The sequence below is a fragment of the Alligator mississippiensis genome, chromosome 1 (genome assembly GCF_030867095.1).
Source record: "Alligator mississippiensis isolate rAllMis1 chromosome 1, rAllMis1, whole genome shotgun sequence".
Lineage (NCBI taxonomy): Eukaryota > Metazoa > Chordata > Crocodylia > Alligatoridae > Alligator > Alligator mississippiensis.
In genome coordinates, this window is record NC_081824.1 from 65,106,413 (window position 1) to 65,111,221 (window position 4,809).

A 4,809-nucleotide genomic window follows, 5' to 3' on the forward strand; every position below is an offset into this window, starting at 1 on the left:
CATACTACAAGCCTCCTTAATATTATTAAAATTGGTCATTTCTAATTATTAACATATCACAAATATTTTAAGTATGTTGTTTTGAAGGGTAGGTAATGGAGCAAAGAAACATTCTATTTTGTAATAATTACAGTATTTAAACACATTAGTGTTTATCAGCAATTGTGTTATCCTATCAAGTACACATTTTTAACACAATGCAATTAAGCATTGGAATGGATTACAATAGGATGTGGTTAATTCTCTCATTTGCAATCTTCACATCAGAAATGGATGTCTTGCAAAATATCACTCCAACACTACCATAAATTCAAATACATGCTTTTGAAATACATGCAGGACCTGTTAGTAAAATTTATCACGTATGTTATGCAAATGGTTGGAATGGATGCCCATGCAGGTCACTTTTGATTGTGAAAACTAGAAAGTTAAGATCAAATTGTAACCATAAAAAGGCCAACATTAGTGATATAAATTATTTGTATAAAAAAAACTAAACAGCATAACCTGTCTAAAATGAATTGATCTTAGATTATTCTGCCTTTACAGTCATCTGAAAAACAATTCCATGTTCTAATCTACACAGTGAATAATTGCATAAATCACCATGCAGCAGAAAGACTTTCTTCAACATACTAGGGTTGAATTCATGTTTTATGTAAGGCCTATATCAAAAAAATCTGAGGAAAAAATGTCTTTTCTTTTGTATGAAGGAAGGTCAGATCAACTCCTGCATAGTCCTGATAACCTCAAAAAGCGTTCTTGGTATTAGGAACGGCTGAGTGCATAATCACAATCTGCTGAAGGTACAATAGCTGAGGCTGGCATCTATATTATATATTCAAAAGTGGTAATTTTACTTACAATTACTTAGGTACAAAGTTATTAATGTTTCATGGGAAGATATTGGGCATGTGCCCACAATAGAAATGTGAAAGATTTTGTATATGAAACTATCAGTCTTTGAAAACAGGTCACAACTCTTAAGTTAAAAGTGACATACCATGCAGCTGACATCATTTTGCTGAAGTTGTCAGCATATTTTGTTGCATGTTCTGGGCTGAAATATGATGTAGGAAGGGGCTGCTCTTTCTGATTTCTACTCCTTTTCACCTGCCAATTCCTCTAAGTTAGCAAAATAGTAAACCAATGATCAACATTTTTATACGTAGCACAGTAAGGCTTAAGCATGGCAAGGGTCTTGTAATTAGCAGCATTGGCATCTGATTAGGCATCTTTCCCAAACACCTCTAAAATCAGGTCTAGATCCTGTGTATGGTTAAAATCATGTAGATCTCTTAGGGATCTTCTACTAAAAAAAATCCAAACAATAAATTAACAATAAGTTCAATAACTTATTAACAATAAACTAATCTCAAGTCTATGGATGCTCCTGGGATTCCTACCTGAGACTGTTTGGATCCCGTGCTTACCACTTTGGCTAAGTACAGACAATCAAAAATCCCAAGGCTGAATTGATTCAGTCTTTGCAGGTTAGTCTAAACTTCATAGATTGAGTCAATAAGCAAGTGAACACTTTCACTTTTGATTCCAGAAATACAGCTACGTGCCTGCAGTGGCTCAGGCCAGAAGCCAAGGGATGCTAGAGCATGCCTCTTTGCTTGGCTGGAGCAGGCAGCTTGAGCCAAGACTAGCTCACCCACTCTGTGAGGGAGGGTTTGCAGGGCAGGTGCAAAGCATCCTGGGATACTGAGGGACTGTGAGTTAACTTGAATTTGGAGGGGATCTGGTGACAGAAGTTCAATAAACCAATTTAACCTAAATTACTTAAGTCTGATGCTACATCTATCCAGTTTATTCTAAACTGGTTTCAGCCATTTTGAAAGCAGTTTATATGCACTGAACTTCTCAGAACAGGGCAAACCCCTACCTGTGTCTCAGTCCAGCCTTATATGGCTCCCAGAGACAAAGCATGGTGTGTATGTAAAGGTCTGGTGCTTGATTCTTCTCTGTACATCTGTGCCTGGTTTCTCCATCTGTTTACAAGCTGCTTTTCACTCCCATTTCCTCTCTCCAGCCCACGAACATAACTTCACACAGCTGTTGTCGGTTATTCCCAGCCCTCACCACTTGGACTGCTCAGTTGCTCAGATTCCACCTGATGGTCTGCAATAAATCCTTTGCCATTGCTTTGCCCTGTCCTATCAGTGGGACTCAGCCATCCTGACACCAGTCACCCATCCTCATATCAATCATGATGCCTGTAGGTGCCACAGGAACTCAGACATTCCCCAGCCAATCATTTAGCAATCCTGTCTACACAACAGGGCCAAAACTGTGGCTAGAGCACTCAGGCATACCTTCTCCAACCTTTACCTTCTCAACCACAGCTTCCTCACACAGGGCTGAGCTCTGCACTACTCCCCACACCTCATTGCTTCCTGCCTGTATTTCTGGGCTACCTTAAGCACTGCTATTTAAATTGGGTAGACCCTCTATCCAGCCTATGGGAGCATTGCATCAGGGTGCTCCTGTCTCTTCATCTTATCCCCCTTTTGCCTTGGGCCCAGGCTCTAATGCTTTCTCCCTGGTATCTGCACCTTCTTCTTTTGTACCTTCTCTGAAAATATTACCCATCCTGAAGCATTCAGTTAAGCCATAACAAGATATCCCATACCCTAATCAAATGTCTTCTCTGTTTCCTGTGAGATTCTCCACAGATAAAATTATGTGGAGGCTCCTTGGTCCCTTTTGTCCCTGTCCCTAGCCAGGGGTAGATCCAGGATTTGGCAAAGGTGGGTATGGGAGTAGCCATAAGTGCTGCAGGGGTGCTACACACCTGTTCACAGCCTCCTCCCTCCACCCACTGGGACAGACCCACTGTGCTGTGTGAGCTTCTGGGGACTTTAAAAAAAACCCCAAAGCATGTAAGAATCCCCTGCTTTCCCCTTTGTGCTCAGAGGCACACCTCCTGCCTTCCCCTTTCCTTCCTTTCCCCACTTCCTTGCCTGCTGCTACTGCTTTCCCCTCTGTCTAAGGAGTGGGGGAAGCTTCAAAGCTGCTCCTGCCCACTGCAAGCAGGCTGCACAGGGATCAGACTCAGTTGGGAACAGCAGCAGTAGCAACAATGAGTGAGGGGGTGGGTTCCTGCATCCTGCCCGGTCCTATGGGTGCAGGCACAGAGAGAGAGACTCCTCCCTATCTGACCCTACTGTTCTCCGATGAGCCCAACTTAGCTGGAGCAGTCAAGAGTGACTTTGAACGGGATGTGCCTCTGATCATAGAGGGGAAGGCAGGGGAGGGACTCCTATGTGCTTTGGGAACTTTAAAAGAATCCCGAGTCTCACATGGCATGGCCCAATATGAAAGGGGAATGCAGCCATGCCATTGCACCCTTTCTGGATCCAGCTCTGTCCCTGGCCTATGATCCAGATCCCTCTCTCTATTCGGCTGCTTGAACTGAAAGTGGTGGAGGTGTGGCATGTTCCAGTACACAACCTGCTTGGATCTGTGTACTTTCTGTAATTATTTCTTGTACACCAAGAAGTAAAAACATGGGGCCCTGTCAAAGCATGGGGCATATGTCACAGACCATGTGTAGTTTTGGGTCTATGCCTCAATCTAGCTTGCAACAAACTCTCTACTGTTGGACCAGCATTTGACTCCCCAGCACCAGCAGTCCAGCACTAGCATGTCAGTTGTATCTTAATGCTTTTCCATCTCTGGGATGTCACATGATGAGAGTTACCATGCATCCTGCTTCACAGAGGAGCCAGCGATGCTAGAACAGGTCTACAAAGCAATCTCGATTACTAAAACCAACTTTTGACCTTTTGTGCAGACAGTCAAGGGGAAAATGTTACCCATCCTGGGACATTCTGTTTTGCCATAAGAAGATTTTCCAGACCCTGATCAAGTCAGTAAGGTCACAGAGAGGATTATCTAAGCATGAGGAATAGCAGGAAATGGGCCAAAAGGTTGCAGTTGTTTCAGTTGGCATAACTGAAAACAGAAGTAGAAATTCTAGGAGGATGAAAAGATCTTTTTTGTTTCTTTCTCAGTTAGTTTTTGTCTTCAGTAAAGAACATGAAAAGCTCACCAGGAAACTGTTAAGAGAAAACTTAAGGCATCTGCTGACACCTGGCACAATACTGGTATGTCCAATTTATAGAAATCTACATTAAGAATGTAATTATTAAAACCACATTCCTGCACATATCTTGACAATATTGGAAAGAAATATTCTGAGATTAATGAAATTGCCTTTTGAATCTATTGTACTTTAAGAGTTTCTCTGATCACCCTAGATGTATTTGCCAAAATACTGTAAATTCCTTTGTCTCTGGCAACTGACTGTGAGACAACTCTGGCAACTCTGCAAAACAGTGTTCAGAGAGATAAACTCTAAAAGAGACAGAAATAAAGAAGATTCCTCGTGCTTTCCCCAAAGAAATTAAATACAAATCTTTAAAGGGGAAATTCATATTATAATGAGATCTATGTGCAATTAAGATATTATGGCAAACTGTCTACAGGTAATTTATTTCCCTTCCTGCACTTCAGTCTAACTCTCTGGTGGGCTTTCAAAAAACTTTACAACTGAAATCCATAATTATTGTGATGAAGCGGGGCTACCTGTCTATATACCCTTATATCTATTTTATAAATTTCATAGATTTCATAGACATTAGGGCTGGAAGGCACCTCAGAAGATCATCCAGTCCAGCCCCCTGCCCAAAGGGCAGGAGTTCAGCTGGGGTCATAGGATCCCAGCAAGATAAGCATCCAATTTACTCTTGAGGGTGTTCAGTGTAGGTGCTTGAACCACCTCCGATGGCAGGCTGTTCC